Source organism: Mustela erminea, chromosome 12, assembly GCF_009829155.1.
Source record: "Mustela erminea isolate mMusErm1 chromosome 12, mMusErm1.Pri, whole genome shotgun sequence".
Lineage (NCBI taxonomy): Eukaryota > Metazoa > Chordata > Mammalia > Carnivora > Mustelidae > Mustela > Mustela erminea.
Genome location: NC_045625.1, coordinates 64,131,488 through 64,147,366, shown reverse-complemented (window position 1 = coordinate 64,147,366; position 15,879 = coordinate 64,131,488). Strand labels below are relative to the sequence as shown.

Genomic DNA, 15,879 nt, shown 5'->3' with positions numbered 1-15,879 from the left:
AAATCATAAATATTTCCACCAGCTCCTCAAGCATTGGCATAGCATATGATCCCTTGTTCTGCTTGCAAAGTTCTGCTTCCTTTTATCTTTCCTGAACCTTAAGACTTCAGGTAAATTAAAACCATGAGGTACAAACAAAAGAGTAACAACAAAGTGGGACCACAGACAACCCCCCCCCCTTCCCTGCCTAAGAGCAGCAGCCTGACACTATAATGGAAAAAGGTGAAGCCCCAAGAGAAGAACACGGGTGGCTCAGTGGGTTAAGCTGCTGCCTTGGGCTCAGGTCATGATCTCAGGGTCCTGGGATCGAGTCCTGAATCGGGCTCTCTGCTCAGCAGGGAGCCTGTTTCCCTCTCTCTCTCTCTGCCTGCCTCTTTATCTACGTGTGATCTCTCTCTGTCGAATAAATAAATAAAATCTTAAAAAATAAATAAATAAATAAAGATCACATCAAGGTTCATGCTCCTGGAAAGAACTTTCTATGTGCTTTCAGACCAACCTTACAATAGGTCAATTATTTTATTACAGGGGGTGTCAGAAAGGATGCTATTTGCTGTAAGATATAAAATGTACTTCATAGGCTTTATAGGGTCACTTTTTAGATGGTTTAAGACATACATTTTAAATAAATGCAAATATTTTAATAAAGGTGTATGTCTGTCATGTTTCTGGAATTGAAAATCTTTTTGTTCGTTCATCTCTGTGTTCTAGGGATAAATTTAGTATTTTGCTAACATGACAACTGGTTTCAACCAAGACCAGACTATCACTGTGGGTAGACAGAGCAGCTAGAGATGAAAGACCCTGAATCTGAAGTGTCTTCAACCACCTAAGCTGTATCCCACTTTTGAGTACTGTTAAATTCAACTTCTTTTGAACTGAATACTACACGGCCATATTTTATTTAATATTTCATCTTATATTTAACCAAATATGAATGTCTTTGCAAAATTATTCAGTCACTTTAAGAAAGTCTCACTGACATCCACTTTCCTTGACAGAAAGCCATACCACAGTTCATTCACCTGACGAGCAGATGAGGACGCCTACTGTGCGCTCAACGGTGGGGTGCTGCGGTGGGTGAGGACAGCGTGTTCAGCTCCAAACAGCTCGCTGGCCAGTGAAGCACAGCGCTGACAGACAGACACATGGATAAGCTAACCTCATGGCAGGATAAGTGCCATGGCAGCAATCAAGGTGGTGATGCCACGTGAGTCACTGGGTGGCAGGGAAGAGGAAAGACCACTTCAAATGGAGTGGCCCGGGGAAGATCTAAATAGAAGGAACATTCAGCCTGACTTTGAAGGGCTGGGGGAACAGTGCCTGGGCAGAGGAACCAGCCCCCTTTTTGGCTTGCAACAGAAGAAAAAGGAGGCCGGTGTCGCTGGAACGCGGTGAGACTATAATTATGTCATTCACTTGGTTGCGCTGGTAGACTTTGCTCCTTCTCGGGTGTACCTGTGTCATAAACTGCGCAGCATTCATATGCTCTTACATCAGTATTCACCCAAGGGGCTCTGGAACGAGCTACCAGAAACAGAAACCTCTCTGGAAGGAGTGATTTTACGGACTCACCTGACTTCTGCTACCCTAGCAAAAGCCTAACCTAAATCACAGCTGAGTGACAGCCCAGAGCTGTTCCTAATCTAGCCCATCTTCCCCATCAGGCAGTGGTGTGAAGCTCCACCGCCATGAAGCCCCACAGAACCCCCTTCAAATGGCTAAAATCCCAGGTGCAGTCTGGGAAATGGTTTCTGACTACTGAGCAGAATGAGCCATAATTCTCAGTACTGATGATGTAGATATGGGTACATACTGACAGCTAGGAGGTTTATGGAGAATATTTACCCATTTCCCTTCGGGAAAGTTTATTGCTATTTCTTAATTTTTCTGCACGGAGCTAGTACAATTAAAGACTTCCGCATGACAAAAGGGGAAAAATACGAAGGCTACTTGGTAGGGATCTCAATGAAAAACAAGCCCAATGCAAAAATAACATGCCTATTCCTCATATTCTAAAGTCCTCTTATACTCTTTTCCTCCTTCCAAGTGCAAAAACTTTTAACAATAAAATAACAACCAAACTCTTTGAATGAGATGCGTAAAATATGTTATCTCAGGATCCCGGGACACAAAATAGCCTTTCAAATTTGTGTACGTTTTCCATTTGCAAAGCCATTTCACATTTCTTTACCTATTTATAAATATTTTGCATGGTGCTGCTTCCGCACTAAGCTGGGGCAAGCTGGACTGGACAGTCACATGATGAGAACCTGGATCAGAAGGGCTGGGTTCTGAGTCGAAGCTTTGCAACAAATCCTCGACACAGCAGGGCCTCAGTAACCTCTGTGAAATGGGATGAAAATGCTACTACTAACCTCATATTGTGGTGTGGTATTACCAATGTGTGAGAAATGTCCCAAACCCTTAACCAGGAGCTGAGCAGGCATCCATTCATCTGGTCACTTACTCATTTATCACAGGCCACGGAGCATCGCCCTTATTTTACAGAAGAGGAAAAGTCGCTGCAGTGTGGGGGACTTGCCCAAGCTCACCCAGCCAACAGGAGGTGGAACCAACCCTCAACCCAGCATCCAACTTCCCTGAGAGAACCTTGTGGCTCCTGAGCACTTGTTGAGGACACAACTCTAAGAGAGCCAAATTCCACACACCAGACCATTCCAAGCTCACAGCTAGAGGTTTTAGAATGCTCCAAAGTATTACAAGGGACAAACAACTGATATTTTTTAATTTGAAGGACAACAACATTGTCTCCCAGAGTGTTTCCTGACACCGAGAAGATAGCTTTTCCAGTAGAGTCCCATGGGTGGCTGCCAACAGGCCCCCATTTTCCTTCCGGTCCTCAAGGGGGGCCTGTCTTAGAGGGGGCAGAGAGATGAGGGCATACAGAAAGCAAGCCATCTTATGCCTCTTTACCTGGAAATTCTCTAGAAATCTAAGGTTCAAACCAATTCTTTGAAAGAGGTGGGGTAAAAAAGCATCACTTGTGCAAAGAAGTTCTCATTCAAACTCTGCTGATCCTTTCCTCCTGAAATCAAACCATTATGGCTTTCCAAGGTGAAGAAAGGTCAGCTCAGGTGGGAAACCATTCCACCCAGGGGTCCATACCTCAGGGCCAATGCTATTTCAATCCATGGTCGAAGAAAGATGCTGCCCTCGTGACGCTCTCCCGCCTGGTACCATTCCTCAGCACAGCCTCTGTGCGGAGCTTAATAAACGCCTGTGGCACTCATGCAAAAAGCTTTTAGCAAAAGCTTATTGTGATCCACATAAAGGTGATCTGAGGGACCATACGAAGTGCTGTTCCCAGTAAATTCCAAGTCCTTTCAGGGAGGCACTGCCCGCCGCCCACTTACCTCGGCACACCAGGCACATGCGCACACCCGGCGTGTCAGAGGAATGAATGAATGAACAGCCTCAATACAGAGCCTTGGGAACAGGCAGTCATCTGTGTAAGATATTAATTCTTCCCAAAGCCTCAAAAAGTCAATCAGTCAAAACAAATGACCCTTTCAGCCTGAAAAGTACCCACTCAGAGTCCAATTAGGAAAATGGGGTCTGTGTATATGCAAGCTGAGCATTTGCATTTGATTAATCCCATGAATTCTCTAACAGCCTCTAGAGAGATTTTTTTTCTTCCCCTTTAGTTACTTCAGGTCCTTCTTTCAATGTTGCGATTAGTTATTGTGAGGGTGAAAAACTACAAATCTCCAAAAGGGTGTAACTGCAAAATTATTAGCACCAGCTCATTTTCTAAATTGAAAAAAATGAAGATTCAGTAATTTGGGCAATTGGCTGAAAACTCCTGAGCTGTGAGTTTTAGTCACTCTTCCAGCCATCTCTTTTATTCATGACTAGCCAACTGCTGCTTAAGCTTCTGGGCTGTTTTTCTCCTCGTGGGATTGTGCCCTTGGGTGTTGCCATGGGAAAATGCTAGAATCAGATAGCCCAAAGAGAATTTGCCTTCATGAAGTGAGCCCAGTGAGTGAAAACCACGAAAACAAGACAAGAGCAGGACACATCCCCACACCTCCCCAGGGGCAGCCTAGGGCAGGAGGGGAGGAGGGGAGGGCCGAGGGGGGTGGTAAGGAGGGCGGAACTCAGTAGAAGAGGTAGCAGGCCTGAGCATGCCCCCCCACCACAAGCCCCCATACCAGCTGTTTGTGGTGCCATCTGTTACCGCCCAGGCTGCTTCTCTGAATGGCTTTCCCTGAAGCTGCCCGCTCACCCTGTCGGACACGATCAGGTCAGCCCAGCACTGTACCCACCCCAGACCTGCCGCCTGCCACAGCTCCCCCCACCTGGTATTCTCGCTCTCCAAGGCCACCGGCTCCCAAGATGACACTGAGTCTATCGGGAGACCCATTCTTCCCCAGTCACTTACTGCTGTGGCAAATGAGGGCTGCGGTCAACCCCACCAAAGCCAGGCCACGTGAAGTCGCAGCTGCAGACTCAAGGCTGTTCCTGGCGTCCAGCAGGACGTAACAGAATGGAGCTCTGCTCTGTCCCTAGCTGTGCGCTTGCCCACTGTGAATTGCCCCAGGCCCTACGGTGATGTCACCTGAATGCTCAAGCCCACAAGCAAGTAGATGCAAACCTAAGTCCTTTCTTTCTGCAGGAGCCGCAAGCCTGGGAGAGGCAGAAGGAGAGCAAGCAGCTCAGTCAGAGGCAGTGCCAGCCCAAGAAGCCCCGACATTAGTGCTGTGATCAAGTCCTAAATTCTTAGTTAAGGCCTCCTAAAGTCTTCATTAAAACAAACAAACAAACAACAAAAACCACACAACCCAACCACTACAACAAAAGCCAAGTGCTTGCATGGTGGCGGGGCTCTCTACCCCAGCATTCAGGCCGCTGAGTAACATTAACCCCAGCTCCCTTCTCCTAGCTGCTGTGGGGCTGACATCACCTTTCTGCTCAGGACAGTCTTTTTGCCATTATCCAGCCTGGGCCTCCTCCTGGAGCTGCACAGGGGCGAAAACAATGAGAATCCCCACCTCCACAGGCAGGCCAGGGCCAAGGAACATCACACCCGCCCGGCGGCTTTATCTCCCACACCCTCACCGGGAGCTACCCTCAGGGGATTCTGTTGCCATCAGGATTAGCTGGATTAGGGGTTTATGCATAAGGACCCCCTGGGGCTGGGAGGAAGTTTCATCACCAGGTCAGCATGGTGTGAACTCTGTTCTGTCACCACCACCACTCCTTACAGCCACCAACTGAAAAAGGGGAGGGGACAGCAGGAGAAGCGCTTGGAGTGCAAAATGCATGACCTCGGAACAGCCATAAATTCCCCCATCATGCATTTCCAAGGGCGTGGGCCATTCAAGACGGTTCTCTTGTCAAGCAAGAGCCCTACCGAAATGGGTCTGACAGTGGCGGTGAGCGTAGTAGTAGCCGAGCTGCCCCAGAAACACAACACAAAGAAACTTGTAGTCCTTTGCTAAAACCAGTCAAGCAATTTGGGAAAAGAGCTGCGCTGTTGGAACCTTATATCATAGTCCTATCCCATGTTGGGGGGCGGAGGGTCCCATTTATGTGAAGGAAAACAATGGGGGATGGGAGTGGAGGGTGGGCAGTAAGAGGTCGGCCTAAGCCAGAGGACCTACTCTTAACTCCTTTTCAAAACTCAGTGACTGAAACTTTGCCTCCCAAGAAATCACTTGGCCCTTTTACCTACCCAAACCCGCATCCTGGCTGTCGCTCATGGGCTCCCTGCACGAAGCAAACACAATTTATAGAGAAAGCAGTGGGATTTCTGCAAGGGTGTGCGAGGGTGTGTGTGTGTGTTTTATAGAACAGTCCCTCTTGCACAGAACTGGGCTGTCCCGTCAAAGCCGTGTCTGTTATATTTCTGTCTTTCCCTTCTGTTTGGCGCATTCACCAACAAGAGAAAAGGAGGTAAGCTTTGGCGGCCCTGACCTGCAGCTGGAACACAATACTTTCGCACAGCCCTGCCGACCCCTGACATAAATTTTACACCGCAGCTGGCATTTACACACTCAGCATTACCATATGTATGGCTGCTCGGTGCTAATTATGCTAATCACCTGTCTAACTCGCTGCTGCGAAAAATGGTTGTATTTAGCACTCCAGTGCCTACCAATGCAGCTTACTGTGTGGCTGAAATGTACATTCAGACGGCCCTGAATGGCAAGATTTTTCCACGTTGCTGGCTACATTCAGGCCTCAGAAAAATTTATTCAAGTCAACTGGTTTCGGTCCGCAACAAAAAAGTTACGAGAAAAAAGTGAGTGTGTTCTTGCCCTAACATTCTGGATCTGCTTGCAAGCAAAATGATAAATCAATTGGTGTGGGAAACAAAAAGGGAGAGAGATTTCTTTTGGGAGCCATGTGAAACTGTAGCCTATTTAAAAAAAAAAAAAGAAAGAAAAAAGAAAAAAAAGAAAAAGAAAAAAAGGGTCATCCTATTCCCCAAATCTCTAGAAAGAGCAGTTAATAGATATTTAGCCCTAATCCCAATTCTCTCAAATTGCAGGCTTTGTTTGCAATTAAGCAAGGTATTAAACATGTGCAATTTTTTTTTCTGGATCATGTGTGGACTAAAATGATGGCATCATATTTATTGTTTTTAAAGTTACTACAACAATGCTAAAAAAGCATGGGGGAAAATCAGGTAAGAGGAAAGAAATAATTTCTTAGGCAGCAAGCGAAAATTCTTTTGTTATACTTAGAAAACTTCTATTTAAAAAGACACTGTGTCTATTTTGTGAAGTTTTCTAGTTTCTCCCCTAAAGGAGCTAAGGAAATCAGGGAATGGGGGTGGGGAAATGGGAGAATTCAAAACAGAAATACAAAAGTGCTGGGAGAGAGTCAAGAAGCCTACATTCTCCTTAATCTCAAAAATTCCCATTTTTACCATCACTGTTTCTCAAAGCAATGTTCTCAGAGCCCTCTGAAGTATGGATCTCTAAAATCGGGATAATATTATTGCAGGTTGTTTAAACAATTTCCCAAGTTCAAATTGAAACCCCATTTCCTCCTAACTCACAAAATACCTTCATATTAATGTTTAAAAACCCTCAATTTAGTCAGTTTAAGGACTGCTTAGTACTAGATTATTTGGACGTACAGATAATGTCTAGGCAGTCCAATTTCCTCAAATCGCCGGCAGCACTATAGAAACACGTCTGACTGGAGGGGCGGCCCAACACTCTTACCTTCCAAGGATCATCATTAGTAGATGTTTTACTGAAATCTAGACACTGGGAGCCAACTGGAAGGCCATTTCTTTATAACATATCTTATGATACATCTATATAATATATCTATATAGATATAACATATCTATATAATATATCTGTAATATATCTTGGGCTGGCCCCCCAGAGCTACCACAGGTCTGGACAGCTCTGTGCCCTAGCTTAGGTGTACACACAGAAGGGACACCGACCCAGCAGGTTTTCTCAGACCCAGGAGAGCGTGGTGGGAGAAGCTGCTCCTCCTCTTGCTTCACCCCCTTGCCCTGTAACTCACAGCAGATGAAAAGGGTGACGCTTTTTCCCAGATGCTACTGGGAAAACAACAGCTCAGTTCCTATCAGCCCCTCCCCATCCTGTTCAACATTTTATCAATTTATCTGACCCAGTGAGGCAACATGATCCAAGCCACATCTTGCTCTCTTTGGCATCCCAATTCAAGTGGCTTTTGTTTGCCAGTAAAAAGTATTAATTCCTCTAGGTTTTTGTAGTTCCAAATCTTGACTGTGCCGACAAAAGCCCAAACACCATGACCACTGCCGGCCGCTGTAGAGCCCAGGGCATACCTCTCGGCCCCTCCCGGTCTCTGGCTCTTCTTTAATAGAAGCGGACCACCCTGCCTCATGGCACAGAGCAGTGTTTACATTGCAGTACTTGACTGTGTAATACATCTGGCATTTTTGGGCAGGATTCCTGAGCTAGGGGCCAGAAGCCCTTAAGCAATGATTTAAGGGGAAAAAAATCGTGCACATTGACTTCACAAAGCCCACTTCTAGTTCCTTTTGCTTACTTTTGTACACATTTCTTCAGTAACTGAAAACTCTTCTGGTTGATAAACTGGGGAAACTGATTCTTTCCATTTATCTTAACGACAAGACATCAAGCTTGTGTGGTGGTACTTGCTTCTCACTAGCCTCATCTCACCACACTTCACCAGTGGTACTGTGGGACCCACAAGCTGTGTGGACGATTTGGGCCAACTTACACCTGGGTTTCTAGAAATAAGGTCCTACCTCCACATGATACATCTCTCCAACAACAAACTTGTCATTCATTCGCAGATACCTGACTGCCCGCCAACAACAGTTTCCCTAACACATAGTTTTTCCAACTATACTATAAACCCAAATACAACAAAATAGTTATAGTCTTGAAGGGACTGGGGATAGAATGCATCTTTCCCATATCTTTCTCTACAACAGTCAAGAGGTTTCTCAGTGGCAGCATTCTACTGTTTTGGAAGATGGAATTATTCATGTCAAACCTAGAGATACACACAAGTAGAAAAATAGGTATTACCATATAAAGGAAAAAACAACAACAACCCTAAATCCAGTTTAAGGGAAACAAATCCAATAGGTTTTATCACGAAGGACCCAAATTCAGAGTTTGGGAGTGGAGAACAAGTAAAAAAAGTGCTTATATCTTGATGACCCTGATGATAGCTGTGTGGTCAAGGAGGGTTCCCACTAAGAAAATCCCAAGGAGTTTCCTCCTTATGTACTGCTGGAAGCGTCTTCATGAGCAAAACCATCTGCTCTCTGGGACCTCTCATGTGGATGGTCCATCTAATGTGGCAAAGTCAGCCACAATCTGAATAAGGAACTCAGTCCTCTTCGGTGTTCCTTTTGCCTTTGGAGGGAGTTCCATGCAGGGAGAACCTGAAGCATGGTGCCTGGGTTAGAATGTCTCGGTTTACATTTTACTTAGCATCTCAAGGAATGCTAAAGGGCATTTAGCCCTTTATACAGTTCTTCTGTATTTCACACAACACGTTAAACACAGGGGACCAAGACGAATTTCACACTCCATCTGTCGGTGAATTCTAAGGCACCTCAAAAGTCCAAAAAAATGCCACGGCTCTTCAATAGGGGAAGTGCATCTTCTGCTGACAAGACCCCATCAAAGAGTAAGGTCGGGAACCAGCCCGTACTAAGGTAAGAACGCCAAGGATGCAAACGGCATCTCCCACAGCTGGTTTGAAATGATACATTTTCTGATTCCCTCCTGTCAGTTTGTGATTAACCAGATTTACTACCATTTCAGATTTCACACTCGTAACTCCAGAGATCCACTGGGAGGAAATGATTAGGGCAGTTTAGGAGTAGGTGAGGGGAAAGAAGGATGGGAGAGGGGAAGGGGAGGGAGGCAGAAGAGCTTCTGGGAGCCAGTGAGGGCAAAGGAAATAGTATTAGGATCACACGGGTCTGGTGATTATTTAGGGGTGTCTTCTTTCAAAATAGTATCAAACTAGCGCTGAGCTAAAATACTATACTTCTGCAAAACAGCCTCTGGTCTCCTGTATAATGCTTTCAAATATTTCCGTAATTGTTTTCAAAGGTAAAAAGACCTTCAAAATCAAGCCCCCTCCATCTTCCCTACCTCCCACCCCCACAAAATAGACCACTCTTCTGGGTCTAAAACTGGGCAGACAGCTGGCATGAAGCTGGGGTGGGGGGAAGGGCGAATGGTAAACCATGAAAGCAGCCCCTTCCGCTGCACAATTGTGACCACCACCACCCCTCCACCCCCATACACACACACACATACACATCAGGAGAAGAGGGGCAGACAAGTTACAGCTTGGCCTGAGTGGACAGAGCTCTGGGGGTCACGGGGAGGTCAGCTTTGAAGGAGAAATCCCAATGAAATATAAACACAGCATTGTGGAAACCAGACAAATCTCCCATAGCTTGTCCAGCCAGCGTTAATCTCGCCATCAGCTGTGGTGCATAATCCAAACAAATGGATCCGGTGGCTCGTACATCTGGAAGCTGTCATCTTCTGGAGCCTCCAAGCAGCAGTCCATGTATCTGATACAGCCCGTCGCCCAACCTCGCTTCGACACTCCTTCGGCGGGTCAAGGATGGTGGGCAGTAAAGAGACACAGGAGATTCGGAGGGTCAGGTGCCCTGGGAAGAAGGCACCTGAGGCTATTTGGTATTTTCAAGCAATTATTGTTGGGTGTTGATTTTTCAGTCATTTTTCTCCAAAACCACAACTCCTTGCACCTGCATGTGGGCACCCACTATTGCAATCTGACCTGATAAACATCTTAATTTTTCAAAGTGCACAGGGGACCAAGGAGAAGAAAGGAGCTGCATTTCAGCAGGTCTTTCTATCCCTTGTGAAATGCCCCCAAACGAACAGCCCCAGAGAGCAGAAACTGGGGGATAATTTTGAAAAGGGGAGGTAAAGTTAGAACCCACTGGGCCCATACAGGCTCAAGACCTCAGCCCCTTACCGTGTGCCTTTGGCTCTGCTGCCGAAGGGCACGGGGTGGGGGTGGGGGGGAGGTTTGTGACGGGAGCATCTGGAGGAGACCTAGACCACGGAAGAGCTAATGCACGGCACAGGCTTCCAAACGGAGCTCTTGTTTCAATGTGAACTAAGTCCAGTGGTGTCTTTTCCTGTTTTTTATAAAGTCACGTTCATACTAAACCTTCACCTTACTGTTCTTGAAATGCAACGAGGTCTGCCTTCAAAATTAAATTACCCAAAGGAAGAAAATATTCGAATATACAGCTTTTTCTTTCTTCCATGGCTTGCCCTTCTATCTCTCTGTCAACTTGTCATGCTGGATTTTGTTGTCTTTTTTTTAAATTGGACACTTAATGTAATTCTAAGAAAACAAACTTAAATTATTAGAATAGAAAAAATTAGTTACCATTAGTTACCTAGGCCAGTAAATATAGAGGTGGGGAGGGGGCATTACCTTAAAGAAAATTCTTTTGCACTTATGGCAGTGCCTTTGCTGTCACAACTCCATCATAATAAAAGTCTTCCCTCTGCACAGCATGGGTCTTCCAATTGGAGTCTATTATCGAAACCAGGGCTTCTCAATTGGAGTGACTTTGTACGTTCTCTCCCCCCTCAATTTGGCAATGACTAGAAAAATCTTTGGTTGTCACAACTGGGAAGTTGCTACTGGCATCTAGTAGGTAGAGTTCAAGGTTGCTGCTAAACATCCTAAGAGGCATAGGGCAACCCCCATAACAGAATTATCCAGCAAAATGTCCATAGTTAGAAAACTTGCTCTAAACGGAAAGAAAGGATAGTGAAGGTCATGTATTCCTACAACTGCCTGAGTTCAAGAACGCTGAAGGCATCATACTAGCAAGGAACAAACTTGAGAACACTTATAAACATCAAACAGGCATTAAAAACATTTTAAAATTTTTTCTTAAAAAAAAAAACAAAAAAAAAAAACCAAAGTCAAGGGGCGCCTGGGTGGCTCAGTGGGTTAAAGCCTCTGCCTTCAGCTCAGGTCATGATTCCAGGGTCCTGGGATCCAATCGGGCATCGGGCTCTCTGCTCAGCAGGGAACCTGCTTCTTCCCCTCTCTCTCTGCCAGCCTTTCTGCCTACTTGTGATCTCTGTCTGTCAAATAAATAAATAAAATCTTATAAAAAAAAAAAAGAAAGTCAAAACTTGTGTCCTCTTCTCTTGCTTGCCCTCCAGAGATGTTAATAACCAAACATAAGGCAATATAGATTCATTTCAAGGCTATTACTACCCTTTGCAGTAAAAGAAGCCAGGGGCTGGGCAAAGCTTGAGGGGAAAAAAATGCTCAAAGAGATAAATGAACATTCTGTCACTGAAGAGCTGTCACAATGAACTTGTGTCTGAGACAGGGCTGGAGGGTGGGGGTAGATATTAAACGGGACAGGAGGATAAATGTGTTAAGCAAAAAGAAAAAGCCAACCAAGAAAGGGCAAGATTACCAAGTTATTTCCATTCTGTGCCCAGAAGGGTGAAATCCAGGTGAAGCATGCCAGTAGCAGGGAGGGCCCTAGAGGCCAGATACGCCAGTACAGAGAATGAAACAGGCAAAGAAGGGCTAAGAGGGAGAGCTAGCAGCCACTCACCCAAATAGCCTGCACACACCAGTGACCTTCCTGCCATGCGGCTTGGCCTTCCAGGCCTCTGGGGTCCCCACCCGTGACCTGAAGTTCCAACCAGAGGCAAGTATTTGGGAGTTCTCCTGGAGGCCACAGCCCAGTCCACTGAGCCTTGCTCCTGGAATGCCCCAGCACCCTCAACTCTCCAACCCCTGGTGCCTGGCTCAGTCCCTCCCTGTCTAGGCTGTCCTAGAAGGTGTTCCTGCCATCCTGAATCCGGTCTGTGTGCCCCCTGCTGGGTGGAAGTCTGAGAGCACAGACTGTGGCCTTTTACCAACACCTCTCTGGAACTGTGTGCAGTGCCTGGCACAGAGCAGACAGAGAGCGTGAGCTGAAGGGGTATTTTTGTATTTAAGGAACAATTAGTCTCTCCCTGACCTTGCCGCCACTGGCATGTGTTTCAGTAACTGCAGATGTCCTGTACATCATTCCACAAACTCTTTTCCTGAACCTCATGACTCTAGTCACAAGTGAGCTACATTTGATATATTTTACTTGCAAATACTATAACCCTCAGACCTGAGCTAGTACCCAATGTATATTGAGTTTCTTAAAAGAAACCGGTTGCTGTTGCAGTGAACGCAGCCATCATTGTATGAACGTTTTGACAACAGAGTCAAAGAATTCTTATCACCAATGTGATAAAAAAATATAAGAGAATCTTCCTTCCTCTAGCTTATATTGGTCTGCACAATGTGCCCAATGTATTCAAACTGCCTTTATAAAGCCACATTTCTCCAGCATGTCGAAGCTGAAAGTCCAATCAATGATACAGCCTATCAAGTGGACCCCTTTAATTTGCTGGGTATACTAAAAAGACATTTATTTTGGCAAATACAAGGACATATGTAGTAAGTCTACATGGATACACAAATAAACACAGTTGAACAACACAGGTTGGAAATGTGCAGGTCCACTTATATGCAGATTTTCTTCAATAAATACAGTATAGTACTGTAAATATATTTTTTCTTCCTCCTCAATTTTTGCGATAATGTTTTCTTTTCTTCAACTAACTCTATTCTAAGAATACAGCATTTGATACACGTAACATACAAAATATGTGTTAACTGACTACTTATGTTATCAGTGAGGCTTCCAGTCAACATAGACTATTAGTAGTTAGGGTTTTGGAGAGTCAAAAGATACACATGGATTTTCAACTGTGCACAGGTCGGCACCCCAAACGCCCCACACCGTTCAAGATACATGTATTTGTGTAGAGATACATAGATACACACATTTCCAGTTGCCTTTATCTATTTATCTATGTAGTGTGTGTGGCATGTCTTTAAAAGGAAAAAAAAAAAACAAACCACAGGGTAAGTAAACATTTTCCCAAACTGTCCCTCAGCATTCCTCTCTCCTTAAAATTTCCTATGGTTTCTCAGTCTGTTCCTTTTTACCTAGAGAAATAGGCAACCTCTATACATTTGGTTTCTTTAGTGTAGCAAGCACCCTTGTTTATGCTCAGAACATTTATAGTCTCCCTTAAGAAAGAAACATCTAACAAGCTTCTTTGCTGATAGTGATGAAGAATTTATCAGAGATTAAAGCACAATTAACCTGCATTCCAAGTTGCTACTCAGAGAAGGAAATTCCAACTCCTGAAAAAAATGCTTACACTACCTACTGTTGATATGAGCACTAACCTCACTACACATCATAAACAAGAACTCTTCACTTGTTACCTCTTCTTTGAATTCAAGTTAAAATTTTAAAATGGGGGGAGGGGCGCCTTGGTGGCTCAGTGGGTTAAAGCCTCTGCCTTCTGCTCCGGTCATGATCCCAGAGTCCTGGGATCAATACAGGGCTCGATCCTGTACCGGGCTCTCTGCTTAGCGGGGGGGCCTACTTCCTTCTCTCTCTCTGCCTGCCTGTCTGCCTCCTTGTGATTTCTTTCTCTCTGTCAAATAAATAAAATCGTTTAAAAAAATTATAAAATGGTATGATGGCCTCATGTGAAACCCTGGTTGAGTTTACTTGTATTTATGAAACTATTGCTTCTTCTACATGGGAAGAGTCCAGCACCCAGTGAATGAATATGAATGAATGAATGACAAATCAAGAGACCAAGTAGATGTCAGTCATTAGAAGGCAAAGTGGACATTTTTGTAAAATTGAATAATGAATCAGTTATTACAGGTAACCACATCACATATACTATTATGTCATAAAAATAAGGAAAGGAAAAGTGATTTGGGGGAAATCGGAGGAGGAGATGAACCATGAGAGACTGTGGACTCTGAGAAACAAACGGAGGGTTTTAGGATGGGTGAGCCTGGTGGTGGGTATTAAGGAGGGCCTGGATTGCATGAAGCACTGGGTGTGGTACATAAACAATGAATCTTGGAACACTGAAAATAAAATAAAATTAAAAATATAAAATAAAAAAGTAAGTGTAATAATAGATAACTACTTTATTGAGTTGTAAGGCATGTGCAAATGATAGTTGAGCAGCAAGTAATAGTATTAAGTAAATAACATTTAGTTAAATAACATTTGGTTAAAGAATCCATGAGCCACGCTGAAATTACCAAAACAGAAATGGGAAAAAAATAACTGAGGCCCAAAGTTGGCAAAATGACACCTGTCTGAGGTGTCACTCCTTCACACTCTCTCACTAAACTAGAGCCCAGGTGAGACTGCCACGTCCTTCCAGGACTTGAAACGAATTGTCTCATGCAGAAACACAGTTGCTTCAAGAAATATACAATGCTAAGAAAATAAATCACATTATTTCTCTTTACACTTGGGTCTACTGAAAAAATCTTGCTCAAAACAGCAAAAAATTATCTTCTGTCATCACCACTGATACTAACAAATGTGCTGGTCTGAGTGGTGTAAAGTGAACAGAGCTGGGAAGTCCCTCAGCTCATCCCTTGCTCTCCCCTAGAATCTACAGTGGCTCCCCGCAGTCTAGCCAATCACATCATTTCCCAACTACAGCGCTATTGTCCTGGGCACACCTGCGTCATAGCATCCTATTCCCACCACACCAGGAGCCTCCACTCAGCTGGGGCCTGTTGGACTCCCTATCCCAGCTCCTGCCCAGACATCCCTCCCTCCTTCTCTCTCTCCAGGTCATCCTAATTTACCTCACCACTTCCATGGAAGCTTTTTTTCCCATTTGACTTTCATGGCCCACTTCAACGGCGAGCTCAAGTTTACTGCAAGCCCACTGAACTACAGTATTTCTAATTGCGAGCTTTTGTGCACAAGGAGTGTCTCACAGACTTCAGCGACCCTTACAGTACCTAGCACAGTGCTAGGGAATGATAGGTACTCAGTAAACTTGGTGCTAATGTATCATAGGTGCTCAATAAAACTCTTATCTACCAAAGACACAGAAGTGCTCAACTGAGGTAAATTAACCCACGGATTCAATCCAAGGAATAGTTTGTATTAATTACCAACCTACTTAAGGCAAGGGTGTTTTCTGGTCTTAATTATTTGGACTATTATTTTAATTGTCACTTCTCAATTAAAGACTCCACCATATGCTGAGAGCTGAATTTTCACAAATAAGGTAAACTTAACAAAATATTCTCCAAGGTTAGTTTTCCAACAGCATTCTGAAAGGGATCACTGACGTCATCACACATAAAACTCTTAGGCTTCCAAATTTTGTGTTAAGTAGCTCTCACTAGGAATGCTCCAGATTCTCTAGTTTGAAATGTCTACATAATTACCTCAATCCTTCCTTCCCATCTCATTGTAAGAGATATCCAAAAGCAGTA

At 44.5% G+C, this 15,879-nt stretch overlaps 1 protein-coding gene across 6 annotated transcripts in view; it reads right to left on the bottom strand.

Moving 5' to 3' along the window:
• PTCH1 (patched 1) overlaps positions 1–15,879 on the bottom strand; it is a 70,563-nt gene that overhangs the window by 43,291 nt on the left and 11,393 nt on the right. The gene's annotated exons all lie outside the window — the stretch shown is intronic.